The 15,270-nt window shown below is 54.3% G+C and overlaps 1 protein-coding gene across 1 annotated transcript in view; it reads left to right on the forward strand.

Moving 5' to 3' along the window:
* Positions 1-15,270, forward strand: part of CSMD2 (CUB and Sushi multiple domains 2) — a 565,338-nt gene that overhangs the window by 168,552 nt on the left and 381,516 nt on the right.

Raw genomic sequence — 15,270 nt, forward strand, 5'->3', positions numbered from 1 at the left:
GAAGCCTGGCCATGGTGAAGGCGGGCGTGGCACACGGGGCAGTGTCACCGAGGGTCCCGAGTGAGGGTGGAAGTGGGCCGGCCAGGCCTCGTGGTGGTAGAAGCACCGGTCCAGTCAGACGTCCTTTAAGGAGCGCTTCTTTTAGGTGAGTTCTCTAGTCCATGCCATAGCAGATAGCCGACAGTACCTGAAACTGGGTGATTTAAAAGAACAGTTATTCAGCACGCAGTTGGGAGGCCTAAGGCCCAAGGGCCACTTCTGGGGCATCTTGCTGGGTCCCAGGCCTCACCCCACAAGGACGAGAGCAGCCCGGCTCTGTCTGCGAGTCCCTGTCTTATTCCCTCCTGTAAACCTGCCAGGAGTCATGGAGGTCGCACCCTAATCCCCTCCCACGGGCTCCACCTTGTACTACGCAGGTGTCAGAAGTCCTCTCAGTGCCTTCACAGTCAAACCTCGACACGTGAATTTGGGACAAATTCACAAGCCACAGCAGTGAGAAGGTCACACAAGCCTGTGGGGGGAGGCAGTGTGATGGTCTGAGAGGGGTAGGGGTGGGCTCCTCCCACTCAGAGACTTGGATTCGGGAACCGATGGTACCTGGGGAATCTTTTCTGCTGCAGTGAGAGGGCCAGCAGGCCTGGGAGCCAGAGCCTTGGTGTCATACGCTTGGCCATATCATCTCCCTGACGGGAGAACTAAGAAGCATGTGTGAGCCAGATCAAGCCGCGCCGTGGAGGTGGGTGTCCTGTGAACCAGTGCAGGACAATGGCTGGCGATTCCAGCTAGGAGAGGGGGTGAGACTTCAGAGGGGCCTCTCTGAGCTGGGAGCCCAGTGACCCGCACAGCCGGAAGGTCAGCAGACCACCTGCCTCTTTCTGTAAAATACCTGTGTTACGGCTGTAATCCTGATACCCGAACTCATTGTAGAAAACTTGGAAAACATACCAAGGCGGGGAGAAGTGAATAGCACGTATTCATACTCGGATGTGCTCCTCTTTGGCGTGGCCTAGATCAAGCTAGCTGGCTGCTTGGGCAGATTTTAGTATTACAAAATTAGGATCTTAGTCTATGCATGTTTTCAGCTTGGCACTCTGTTATGAAAATGTCTCCTACATCATTACAGATGCCTCCAAATGAGAGTAGGTGTGATAATAATCTCATTTATTGAACATTTACTTCCAGTGTGTACCAGGCCGGTTCTAAGCCCTCTGCAGCTGTAATTTCATCTCATCACCATGAAAACTATGGCGTAGGTAGCATTTTCTTCATTTTTTTTTTTTTTTACAGAGGACAAAAATGAGGCCCAGAGAGGTTATGCTCTTTGCTCGAGGTCACAGTTAGGATTCAGCCCCAGGTTAATCTGATTGCAAAGCCTGTCTTCTGAGCCATGGTGGTGCGCTCTGATGGTTTTATTCCTGGCTGTGTAGCAGTCCCCTGTAAGGCCGTGGCATAGCTTACTCACCAGGTCTCCGCTAGGTTGTACCCAAGTTTCTGGGGACGGGAGCCCAGTTCCTGCCTTCCAGTCCCCAGGCCTCTTCCCCTCACTTGTTTATTGTGGGCCACATGGCCTCCTGCCGCTTCCGCCCTCCAGGTGTGGGTCTGCACATTGTCCAGACTTCTGGAGTGAAACAAATCCGAGAGCGTATTCCTTTTCCTATTAAGTCACTCAGTGGGGAAGGAATTAAGCAGAGGAAATCGTTAGGGGAGTCATTCAGAACTCTTTGCTCGCAGATTAAATTATAATTATTTACAGGGTTGGTGTCACCACTGCCAGGCAGGATGCATTTGTTGTTCTAATTTATTCTTGCATAGCGATTAGGGGTAAACAAACTCACAGGCTCAGGCCATCCCGGGAGGAATCGCGCTCTCTGCCCTCTCCTTTCTGGATCCGGATCCCTGCGGGAATGGCTGCCTGCCGCTGGTTTTATGAGCAGATTGCCTTTGTTGCCATGCACGGAGTCCAGGCTGTTTTCCCGAGCTCTGTGCCAAAGCGCCGACAGACGACAGGTCCTGTTAGGAAAGATGGATTTCAGTCGCTGGGCATTTCTTCACCTGTCGAGAAGACGGGGGCTCTCTCCCATCCTGCAGAGCAGGTGCCTGCTGATTTGAAGGAGTCAGTGGAGTCCTGACTCAGTTTCCACACTCTTCCCTTCCTCCCGTGGGGCAGCAGCAGGGAATTGTAACTAGGAGTCCTGGTCGTTGGAATTTCACAGACGAGTAAAGCGGCCGTGATGTGTCGATGGTGGTGATGGTTTTTCCAAGTAAGGATATCAGGAGCAGATCTGCCAGCTCCCCGGCCCGTTGCTTCATAAAACGAAGGACAATTTGAAGCCGATCTGTGGCAGGAAGCGATCACTTGCTAACCTTGTGCTGACATGGAGAGACAGGCGTGGGGCACCTGGGTGGCACTGCGTGGCCCTGGCACGCAGAGAGCCGGAGAGCCGGGCAACGTCTACACATCAGTGACACTTGTCGTCAGTCGGTGGCCTTGTTCTTCCTGTTGCGCTGGCCCAGGACGAGCCATGGGGACTCCACAGTGCACATTGGAACAGGAGAAGGCCGTGACTGCGGAGCACAGGGCCCTGTAGCCCCGACTTGGGGAGAGGGTCCCTATGCTTCAGACTCACTCCGCCTCCAGCTCCTTGCTTTTTATGTGTGTGACTGGGAGTTACAATCGGGACGGTGACTGGGGTCTGCTCTCTGGCTACACATGCACTCACACACCCTGTGTGGACACGCATGTGCACACCCACACGTGGACACACCTGCTGTCCAGTCGCCACCCCCCAGCACACACACATTCCTGACTCCAGTTCGCAGGTCCAATTTAGGAGCAAGTTTTCTCTCACTGAGCCTTCTAGAGGGCCGGGAGTCTCTTCCACTCTGACCTAGTCAGGTGGCTCCGACCAGCACAGAGCCACATCCTTGCCCATCGGTTCTGGGAAAATACTCCCACCTTTGCTGACTATCCTCAGGGGCCCTGGACTTTCTCAGAGGGAGGGCACTGGGGGGCACAGGGAGCTGAGCCCTGGAATGTCTCAGGGTCATGCCATAGACATGCAGAAGTGACTGTCCACCCATACCTGCCCATGACACCGCCGGCCCCTCTGTCCATGCCTGCCTGTGCCCGCCCATGACATGGCCGACCCCTCCGTCCATGGAGGAAGACAGCGAAGCGAAGGCCGGCAGGCCCACAGTCTCCCTTTTCCTCCCACTGTCTTGGGCTCAGCTCTCTCCACTTGAGTCTTTCCAGAATCCTCCTCTGGGCTACAAGAGGAAGAGCAACCCAGACACCCCCTCAAGAAAACAGTGAGGAGTTCATGCAATCCCCTGGGCTCAAGCACTGAGCTGCATCTTGGCCTCTGACAGGGAACCAGAGAGACGCGGGCTCAAAGCCCAGATCCACCGTTAGTGATCGTGTCACCTCCGGAATTTGCTAACCTGAGTCTCAGGTTCCAGATCTGAGAAGCGGACTGCGTCCTCTCGACCTACCAATGTCGAGAGGGCTCAACATAAACCGCTTCCTGGCTCTGGGTGGGTCCATTATTCCTGGGCAGGCCAGAGTCAAGGACTCGCTCTGAGGGAAAGGGCAAGCTCAGCATTCCCAGTGACTCAGCCCTGGTGGCCCCACTGTGGCCATCGTCCGAGGCTTGCAGCCCAGGGCAGCCTTAGCAGCACAGTCTGCGCCACCCGGTCCGGGCTCCAGGGCAACTGTCCGGATACCCAGATGGATCAGACTGGAGGGGCCTGGCCTCCAGCAAAGCCAGAGACTCGGTTGGCGCTGTCGTCCCAGAGCTGTGCTTTGCAGACTCGTGGGCAGCACCACTGCCCTGCCTGGACCCAGGCCCAGACTGGCACGTAGCTGCCTTGTTGGGAGAGCAGGGGAGGTAGAAACTGAGTGGGGACATTCAGGGTTTCTCTTTCATAGCCTGGCTGGCTTCACTCAGCAGGAAAAAAAAATCTTCCATATTCGTCCACTTTCTATCAAATGCCGGGGTCTTTTTTATGGCTGAGTAATATTCCACAGCATAGATGTGCCACACTTTTTCCATCCATCGCATGTCTGCGCTTAATATATACTGCCTGTCTGCACTCTATGGCAGAGCAGCATAGATGTGCCACACTTTTTCCATCCATTGCATGTCTGCGCTTAATATATACTGTCTGTCTGCACTCTGTGGCAGAAACGGAAAGGTTAGAGGATATAGAAGCCTGGAAAACGGTTGTCGGTACTGGAGACGGGAGAAGAGGGTGGGGGAGGGGAAGGGAGGGGAAAGGAATCAAGGAGAGAAATCAAGAGGCCAGATATTTAAGAGACTCAGAAATGGAGGTTGGTCTGCTGACGATACTGTGTATGATGTCTTCATCTGGACTGGTGTGGGGTGTATTCATGCTGGTAAATTCATCCACAAGTTGTAGTGGTCTACAGTGATTTAATGTATTAAATACATTTTTTAAAAATTTAAAAAACAGAGGAAGACTCTGCTGAATCAGCAGGCACTGCTGCTCTGTGTGGGGTTCCGCAGGGGGCACCGTGGAGTCAGGGGCAGCCCCTGGCCTGAGGGGCCTAGCGAGCCTGGAGCAGGACAGAGCTATGGAGAAGGCATTCCTCAGGACGGGGGAGAAGAGGAGCGGCCTCTCTCTGCTTGGCCTCCCTCACGTTCCGGGGCCCACGTGGCTGGAGGTTCTGTTAGGCCTTTCTCTCTCCTTCTCCCCTCTCCTTCCCTGTGACAGTGTCCTCCTGCAGCAGGGGTAGGCAGAGCCAGGGCCTGACCTGCACCCCAATAGATAGCACTCTTGTCCTGGGGCCAGCGGGAATCCGGCCTCAGAGTGTGTCCGGGGGATGTGTGTGGTGGGGTTCAGAGCTCGTCCCACCTGTGGGATTCTGGGCAGACCCTGGGCATGCCCAAACCCCCTCCCCGGTGGGACTCTGGCTCGGTCTCTGCAGGGATCCCAGCCCTTTCCTGTTCCCTCCCCTATACGACGATTTCCTTTCTGCTCACTCGGGCCATGTGGGCTCTGCCTGCCCCTCCTCTGTGTCCCCACACCTCCAGGTCAATTCCCTACCTGGGTCCACCAAATAGAGCCGGAGGAAGGTGATCCCATGGAGGGCGGGTGCCCTTCTGCTGTAGGAGAGGAGGGCAGGGCAGGCTTCCTTCCGGGCCGCTCCTGGGCCTCTGGCCAAAGACCCCGGGGACCCAGGTCCAAGATGAAGTAGTGCAGGAGTTCCCTAGGGAAGATGGTCCCACCCCCCACCCCCCGGGGCCCTGGTGTCTCTCCTGGAGCCCAGGCAGCTCCTTCCACCTGCAGAGGGATGGGAGGAGCTGCCTACCGGTCAGGACTTGCCAGGTCCTGCCCGGCGGCTGTGGCCAGCGTGGCATTTAGGGAGGAGGATGCCCTTGGAAGCCAACTCGCCCTACTCCAGGGGTCCAGCAACCAGCCCTTTGGGTCTCGTCCTCGGACTTCCCATTCACCCCTCCTCTTACCCCACTGGGCTTGGAGGGGTTTCTTTACTTCATCTCCCTCATTCATTTGCTTTGATTTTGTAGGTGGGGATACAAAAACCCCCAACTACTTTACAGACATTTGATTTGAAATATTTGCTGGTAACACTTTCTGCTCTTGAAAGACCTTGTTTTAATTATTAGGCGTTTTACACATGGACTTCGAGCCAACCAGAAGCATTTGATCTCGGGCGACTTTTAACTCGATATTTCATTCAGGAGCCATTAGAGGCAGACTTGGAATGAGAAAAGCATGCCAATGGGGACTTGCTAATAATAACTATTCGCTTATTTATTCATTCGCACGCACTTTATCAAACCATTGGTTCAGGTTATTTACATTCTTTGTTACTTCCCCCTACTTACTTCCGTAATCATTTGTCGAGACCCACCTAGGAATAGGCTCTCCTAGGTGCCGGAGGGACAAAGGCACGGCCTGGGTCCCTAAGGAGCTGTTTACTCACCGCGGATGTTTACATAGTAACCGCGCACTGACCTCGGGCCTGACGCTCACAGTCAGGGCAGAGAGGGAGAGTTTAATGAATGCTTCACCATATCATGTGTTCTCAGAGGTATGAAAAAGTTTCCCTCCAGATTGAAAAGAGAAATGGAACAGCTAGGAAGCTTCTGATTCAGGAAATAGAAAGCCCCCTCTAGCTGACTCCAGCCAGGATGGGCTTCCAGGCACTGCTGGATCAAGGTGTGCAAATGTCCCCCCCCCTAGGGCTTGCTCCTTGGTGTTGCCGTCTTCATTCTCAGGCAGGCTTCCCTGTGATGTGGCAGAGGTGGCCGCCAGCTCCCCGCCTGCCTGTTCCGCAGTCCTGGCCGAGAGGGAGCGTCTCTACCCTGCAGACTGGTTCCTGCAGCTGGGCCGGACTGGGCATGCCGGTTGGGCCCAGGTGTCCTGACCACCAACCCCACCCAAACCTTGTGTCTGGGAGTGAAAGAGGGGTGGTTCACCCCAGGAAAAGCTGCCACTCGGAAGACAAAAACTAGGACAACCCTCCAAAAGCTGTCAGTCTTCCCGTCACAATGGAGGTGCTGCTGGGGAACGGGACAGCGAGTCCCACAGGGGATGACCTTCGAGTGGCGATGAGCTGTGCCCTATCAGGATAGAGGACAGAGCAGGGCTGTGGCTTGGGGGACGTGGAGGGGCGTTTACCCTATCAGGACACAGGACAGAGCAGGGCTGTGGCTGGGGGGACGTGGAGGGGCGTTTACCCTATCAGGACACAGGACAGAGCAGGGCTGTGGCTGGGGGGACGTGGAGGGGCGTTTACCCTATCAGGACACAGGACAGAGCAGGGCTGTGGCTTGGGGGACGTGGAGGGGCGTTTACCCTATCAGGACACAGAACAGAGCAGGGCTGCAGCCAGGGGGACGTGGAGGGGCGTTTACCCTATCAGGACACAGAACAGAGCAGGGCTGCAGCCAGGGGGACGTGGAGGGGCGTTTACCCTATCAGGACACAGAACAGAGCAGGGCTGCAGCCAGGGGGACGTGGAGGGGCGTTTACCCTATCAGGACACAGGAAAGAGCAGGCCAGGGGGATGCCGATGCTGGCTGGTGTCTGCAGCACACGGGGCAGCAGGAGGGAGAGGAGGCCGGCTGCAGGGACGTGCTGATCTTGGTTCCTCGTACTGAGCCCGGGTGAGGCTGGGAGGATGGTCAGATGGCACCAGTAGTTGTGCCTGGGAAGTCTGGTGTTCAGGAAGGACCTGGGGGGACCCCGAGAAGACGTCTTCCTGCCAGCTGCAGCATGCCCTTTGTGGCAGGACCTCTCCCGCCATCGCCACGGCCCCCTTGCCCTCCCCATCCTGATGACCAACAGCTTTCATTGCGACGTGTTCTCCCAAGCAGCAGCCCAGGTTCTCTTGTGGCACAGGCTTGGCGCTGGGAACACGATGGCGGAGGAAGATGGGCTGCTGTCTCTGCGGAACTTAGGGTCTATTTCGGGGAGACCGACATTAATAATCACCAAATAAAATACACCGGGCTGAGTGCGGTGGAGGAAATGAACAACGATGATGGAAGAATGGCAGTTACTGTTGTAAGATAGGAGGTCGGGGGTGACCTAAGAGGGAGGATCTGAGCTGAGACCTGACCACTGAGGAGAGCAGAGGGGTCCGCATGCGGGCAGGACCCACATCACAGTGCCTGCTCGCCCTTGGCTCGTACGTGGGGTGGCGAAGGCCTGGCCTGCCTCCCGGGCTTTCATCCTCGTAGAGTACCGGCAGCATGGCGAGGTCAAGGTCTCCAGCTGGCAGAGATGCTCAAAGAACAGCTGAGGTGGAGCCTGACTCACAGCACGCGCGTGGGCCTCTTCTGGCTCGGACACAGAGCCTCGCCTTCCTGCGGGTTCACGACGCCCTGGCTTCCCTCTCCTTCCCAGCCCCTTCACACTGTTCAAGTCCCATGAAGAAGCTGTTCTCTTCTGATGAAGCCCATGAAATTACATCTGTTGTATCCATCAGGAGCCAGGCCATAAATAACCAGCCTTTTAAAAGCTCATCTCCCATATCTCGGAGTTGGAAATGGCATTGCGAGCTCCGCTGTGGGGCGGTGGGGAAGGATTAGGGCCCTGCATGCTGTTGGCAGGGCTTCCCTCTCCTTCCCAGCCCCTTCACACTGTTCAAGTCCCATGAAGAAGCTGTTCTCTTCTGATGAAGCCCATGAAATTACATCTGTTGTATCCATCAGGAGCCAGGCCATAAATAACCAGCCTTTTAAAAGCTCATCTCCCATATCTCGCTGTGGAGCGGTGGGGAAGGATTAGGGCCCTGCATGCAGTTGGCAGGACCAGCATCGGACGGGCGAGGGCCAGGGCCTCTACCTGCTGAGGAGCAGTGTGACTTCTTCACTTCCTGGGCCAGAGCTTGCTCTCAGAAAGACAGCAGAAGCCACAGCTGGGAGGAACAGGAGCGAGCGGGCGCCGTCCACAGTCGGCACGCAGCTCCGACTCGGCTCGTGACTTGGCAGAGTCTGGGTATGGGAAGCTGAGGTCAGGCAGCTGGCCCGCCCCCCGTGGGTCTGACCGCGTGCAACAGGTTTGTACTAAGTACCTCGTCTGCAGGGAGCACTGTGCCAGGCCTGCAAAGGGCACCAGACGGAAGATGCTGTCCTCGACCTCTGAGGAGCTACCAGATGCCGGATGCTGCCGGAAGACAGATGGAAGGAGTCGTTCTGGACCCTTCTAGAGGCCCCTCATCCTGGCGGGACCCATCCTTGGGGATGAGGCTGGTTCACTCTGAATGTTCAAGGCCCCGCTCCTGGCCTCTGTTTTTACATGGGCTATGAATGTGTGCTCCGCTCTCTTAGCTTAACCTACCCGGGGTTTCCCAATGGCTGTGTCTCTGTTTTGCTCCTGCGACCTCTTCGCAGAGTTCTGCTCCTGATGGAAGTCTTTGGTGCTGTCCTGAACCTGTACCTCTTTTATTCCCAGTCTCTCCCCATCCAGTGGTTGGTATGTGACACCCACAGATTCACCATGGAAGGTGGGGTTCACATGGAAACCAGCATTTGACAAGTTGACAGCCTGGCGAGAGACTCCCTGTTGAGCTCAACAGTTTGGGCCATTTGCAAGGGGGCAGGCAGGGTGGGGCTGAACAAAACAGGGAGATGTCATGGGAGAGGCAAACCTCTAGTACCTCTGCGAATTCTGGTCCCACGGGTTCTCCCCACTGACTGCCTCCAAGGCTCCTCCCATTCAGTCCTCACCTGCTGCACCCTTCACTCTTCTACCCCAGCCTTCCTCTAAAACCGCTCCCACTGAGATCGTCAGCGGAGGAGCACCCACTCCTACCCACCCCGAGTACCGTCGCTGCCGGTTGGCCACTCCGGAAGACGTCTGCCGGCCTCGTCTGTCTGGGCACTTGGGCACGTTCGTGCTGTTGCTACCGTCTCCCTTTGGACTCTCCTTTCCCTTTGCCTTCGGCTGTTCTTTCTGACTCTTCTTGGACCCGTCTAGCCATCTCTTCTGTTTCTCCTTCAATACCCCCAAGGGTCTGTTCTTGCCGTACTGCTTTGCTCACTCCACGCGCTCTCCCTGGGTCGTCTTACCTGTGCTCTCGGTTTCAGAGGCCACCTGTCTGGACTCCTGAATATGGCTCCCGGCCTAACCCCCCCACCCCCAAGAATCAAGCTGTAGCGCCAACCACTCATGACCTAGGGTGCTGTCTCCACGTAGAGATGTTGCCAGTATCGCCAGCGTCTCCCAGCGTCTCCCAGCGTCGCTCCTAACTAACCTCCGGGATGGTCAGAATTCCTTGCCTTTAGTCTACGGCTCTACTCTAGACATAGTTATTCAGAAGTCTGGGATTACCCCTGTTTAATCCCTCCGCTCAGCACCACGTTCAGTAATTGCTAGATTCCCTCCATGTACCGCCTCCAGCGTGCCTTCCCACCCTCGGTGCCACTGCCCGAATGCAGCCCCTCATCTTCTCTCCTCCTTACTGACGTCCCAGCGCCTGAGCACTCTAACTCACACTCCCCATTGCTATCGGAGTGGCATAATTATCAATAAGATGCAGATTTGACAGGCTGCGTCCTAGACAAGCGCTCTCAACCATCATCTGTTGTCTACAGAATAAAATTCAAGTTCTGTAGGATACACAAGCCCTGGTGGTCTAACCCTTGCCTACTGCCCAGCCTCATCTCTTGCCACTTCGCTCTCTGAATTTCATGAGCCGTAAAACTCAGTGATGTAGCATCGCGTTTCTTGCTTTTGCTACATGGCTGTCATGGATCAGTGGGAGTGGCTCTGGGCCACGTGGTCATGCAGGCAGCCATCCGGGCTCAGGGGTGTCCCACCACCTTCTCACTGTATCTTCTAGGATATGAGGCCTTCCCCAGTGCCATAGCAGGAAAGTGAGGGAGATTCCAACACAGGCTTTTCACCACGCTAGCCTGGATTTGACACATACCACTTCCGACTCATGCTTCGTTGGCCAAAAACAGTCAGGTTGTCCAGCCTACCTGCAAGGGAGCTCAGAAATGTGGTTATTCAAATGAGCTGCCTCGTGAACCCACCTCTGTGCCCACCTCTGTGCCAACCTCATGTCCAGGAAACAAGACGTCCTGGCTCCTGACAAGGCCGGCCCCTCTGCGGTGCTGCAGATCTGGTCTCCCCAAACTTCCCTCCCGTATTCGTCTCCTCTTTCATTCATTGCTCATTTTTGTCTTCTCTGTTAAGCACATCCAACATCGTAAAGGCGTGTTCTCACAGCTACCACCTAAAAGCAAAACCAAACAGCACCCACCAACCCCGCTACTCTGCCCAATTGCTCAGACACTGCCAATGGCCGTCCTTCTTAGTCTCTCTTGCTGCCTTGTCCACTGCTCAGCCTCTGTGGAGCCCTCACATCCAGACAGCCTCAGGGCCCCCCTCTTTGCCATCCGTCCCCTTTCCCAGGTGACCTCAACCAGGCACCATCAGCTAGAGGCCAGCGGCTCTCAATTTAAATTTTCAAACATGATGGGTCTCCTGGACTCAATGTCTGAGGCAAAGGTCTCTTTTTTAATGAAAAACATTTATTCGTTTGTTTCTTTGTTTATTTCATGTGAGACAGAGACCCCAAAAGAAAGAGAGAGAGACAGGCGCCCACCCTGCAGAGTCCTCACACTGCAACCCTCCCTCAGTCTCAGTCAGCCCAGATCACATCACACACACTCACACATGCACACACACACATGCATACACGTGTGCACACACACACACACACACGCCAGGTGTGAGGAAGGGGGTTCTGGATGTGAACCCAGGACCTTTCCCATGTGGGTCCAATTGCACTGCCACTGAGCTGCCACGTGGTCTCAGAAACTGCTTCTATTTTTTTTTAATAAAGAAGTAATATATACACGACATAAAATTGAGCATTCTAAGCACTTTACATGTACAATTTATAACGTGTCAGAATTTCATTCCTTTTTAAGACTGAATAATATTCCCCAATGGGACTGCCTGCACAGTTCAAGTCCCAGTCCTGGAGGTTTGAAAAATATGCAAGGTGTGTGTGCATCAGCGCCCAAAATCCTGAGAGGAGACTAGAGGAGAAGGAACTGTGGTGTGGACATCCTCTCTGGGTGTGTGGGGTACATTCTTACTTTTCTTTTTCTCCCTCTCTGTCTCTCTCTGGTGAATGCATGTGCACTACGACAAACTAAAAATAAATAAACAAATACATTCCCCATCATAGTTTATACCACATTTTGTTTATCCATTCATCTGTTGGTGGACATCTGGTCTATTTCCATCCACTTCAGACTTCACTCCCCGCTGTGATCTGTCTCCCTCCCATCTCTTCCACGACGACCCGCATCTCACCACTGCCAACAGGAAGCTGCTTCTGCCCATTCTGTGCCACTAGCATCGTTGGGCTGCTCTGCGGCCGGTCCCCCCGCTTCTCCCCTTCCGTAGCCCATTCCCCATGGAGCAACTAGAGTGTCTTATGCCTGTAAATAAATCAAGTCCTTCCCTTGTTTGAGGCCCCCAGCAGCTCCCCATCACGTTGGGAATCAAATCCTCCCTGGCCCTTCCTTGTCCACCACTCCCCCCTGGCTGACTTTCTCCTGTCACCCAGCATGCCACGCTCTGCTTCAGCCCTGCTGGCCCTCGTCCCATCCCTGGGATGGATGGCTAAGCAGGTCCTGTCCCAGGACCTCCCGTGTTAGCTGTTTCCAGAGCTTAGGATTCTCCTCCTTCGCAGTCTTCAAATCCCCTTTCTTCAAAATTAAAAAAATAATAATAAATGAATAAATAAATAAAAAGACCTGGCTCTTTGGAAATGCAGTTCAGTTTAAATTTCCCCTCTTTAGACAGATCTCCGTTCGTGCTGTCTCCAGTACTCACTGTCACGTTAGGCCTTTGCCAGTGCCTGACGGTTCCTTGCTTACTTACGTATTTGTCTTTTTTCTGTGCCCTTCTCCCGGGCCATCGACTCCAGAACCCTGAAAAGCCCAAATGCAGGGCCCGACACTCGGAAGGTATCCAGGGTTGGTGGTTTGCAAACGAGATCTGCCCCTGCCTTGCCAGGAACAGCGTCCTGGGGCTAATTGCAAAGGTTAACGTGGAGCCTCTCCACCAAGTATTTTAAGTAATAACCTTCCTGGGGGACATTTGCAAATTAGCACTGACTCTTGCTGATTACTCATCCCAAACTCAGTCTGATTAATAATTAATCAGCAAAATGCCTGGCCAGAGCAGGCTGATCAGTGCTAGGAAAGACCTTAAATTATGCAAGTCACTTGGCCAGTCTTAAAAAAAATAAGAAGCAGCTCAGCAGTCGACAGAACTGGAGAGCCTGATTGCAACGTGAGCGAGGTAAGGTTTCTCAGTTGTTTGTTTCTCCTTTTTGTCTTTTTTTTCTCCTTTTGGCTAAGAAATCAATTAGGCTCAAACTTGCAACCTCGGAGAGGGACGGTGTAGCGCAGAAATAGAAATGTGTTAAATATCACTTGCTTTTTTGTTCCTCCCTTCAAAAGAGTTTTGGTCTGGGAAGCAGAGGTTAAAATTAGTCAGTTTGCTGAGCGAATGCCTGTCTGGCACCTGGTGTCGATTTCTGTAACCACGTCAGTGTCAGCTATGCCCTCACTTCCTCTGAGCTGTGCCTGGCAGTGAGGAGGTGAGAGATTTGATGGACCCTGCCTGCTCCGCCCACCCCAAGGTTGGGGCCAAGCGATTTGCCCACACCTTGTCCCACCAGGAGTCCTTACTGTAACCTTTGCCTCCTGCTGCAGCCCCAGGCTAGACAGGAGAATGCAGCCTCGCTCCTAAGAGGCCAGTCCTGCATGTGGCCTCCTGTTCTCCAGAGTCCCTCCTGCTGCAGCCCCAGGCTAGACAGGAGAAGAGGCAGTCAGGGTGAGGAGCAGGCCTCCTGCTGTCGGCAGCCTGCTCTAAACCTCAGCTTGCAGCCTCCCTCCTAAGAGGCCAGTCCTGCATGTGGCCTCCTGTTCTCCAGAGTCCTCCTCTGGTCACTGGAGATCAGGCTTGGGGGCGGGGTACTCGGAGAAAGCAGAGGACTCAACGTTGATCTCTGAGCCTGAGAAAAGGGGCAGGGATAGAGGATTTAGTGGGGTCCGTGTCACCCCAATTCCTATTAGAACCAGGAGGGGGAACAGGTGACACCCAGGTCAGCTAAGTGAGAGTGCCCAGCGGGGCCCCAGCTATCAGTATTTCCAAAAGCTGTCCGTGAGATTCCCATGTGCAGCTAAGCCGAGAGCCTTGAGCTTCTGGAGTGTGGAGGCTTCTGGATCACCATCGTGAAGGGCAGCGAAAAGCAAAGTAGGAAATGACTTTGCAGGAATTGATTATCTTCCAGAAATAAAGGAACATCTGTCTGTCTGGTGACAGGCAGGGCGAGGGGACAAGAGGTGGCCAATCACTGCAGTTCCAGGAGCCCCAAGCCTTCCAGTTCACCTCAGTTACACCCTCACTTTAAAAATACCCTCCAGATTTAACCCGTGTTGCCCAGACTGCGCACTGACCATCCGCTGGCTTCGGAAGACTTGCCTGAAGGGCGTTTGAGAATGCGGATTCCTGGGCCCTGCTTCCAGCCTATAATCCCAAACGGTAGTTTTAACCATCTCCTGGGCATTCTGAAGCGGATTAAAGTTTGAGAGCCACTCTGGGCTGAAACAGAACTCTTTGCAGAGCATTAAGTTGGAGGGGGTGGATTTCGTCCATTATGAAATGACCCGTTGTCTTCTAAATGGATCCATTATTGAGTTTGTGGGCATGGAAACTCCTCACTGATATTAGACATCCATGTTGGTTATGGTTTACCATGAGCCTGGAGCACACTGACTCTAACAGGATTCATTCGTTTCTTTCACAATATTTTGCCGGCCTGTCCCGTGCCGTTTCTGTGGTAAGCCCTGTGATTTTGATGCTGGATGGAGGGGGTGGATTTCGTCCATTATGAAATGACCCGTTGTCTTCTAAATGGATCCATTATTGAGTTTGTGGGCATGGAAACTCCTCACTGATATTAGACATCCATGTTGCTTATGGTTTACCATGAGCCTGGAGCACACTGACTAACAGGATTCATTCGTTTCTTTCACAATATTTTGCCGGCCTGTCCCGTGCCGTTTCTGTGGTAAGCCCTGTGATTTTGATGCTGGACTGGAAAATCACAGACCTTCGAGGAATCGTTGAAGTGAGGACTTGAAGTCGAGCCTCATCTCCTTCTCTACCCGGCGTCGGCCTGTGCCGAGGACTCTCCCTCGTGAAACTTCCTGCTGCTGTGGCATCCGTGTCCTCCGTCCCCCCGCTCCCACCAGCGCAGCTCAGGCCCCTACTGCACTAACATGAGCCACGTGGGTTTCCTCGCATCCTCCCGACATGACGTCTTCTGCCCATCACTGCCGAGTCCTCAGTGTTCAGTGGAAGTCCTGGCACAGACAGGTCCAGAGCCCGACGATCTGGCCAATGAATGCAGCCTCTGAGCTCTGAGCGTCTCAGCGCCGTCCTCACGGCCCCGTCTCGCCACCACCGAAAGGGAAAGCGTGTGTGGTCTTCACTCACCTGTGTGGTCTCAGGACGGGTGTCAAGACCAGGGAACGGGCTGATATCTATTGATCGCCTCCACAGCAGAGCCGAGGTCATCCTCTGTTGAATGCCTTCGTGGCTCTTGCCACGCTGAATCCTCACCGTCTTTGAGTTGGGTCTTGGCACGCCCTTCGTGCAGGTGGAGAGACTGAGTTTTGAGACCTAGCTCCCTCCTTGCTTTCAGGTGCTCCCGCCGGCTTTTCCCCTTCAATTCCTGCT

The sequence above is a fragment of the Tupaia chinensis genome, unplaced genomic scaffold, assembly GCF_000334495.1.
Source record: "Tupaia chinensis unplaced genomic scaffold, TupChi_1.0 Scaffold000573_1, whole genome shotgun sequence".
Taxonomy (NCBI): Eukaryota; Metazoa; Chordata; class Mammalia; order Scandentia; family Tupaiidae; genus Tupaia; species Tupaia belangeri.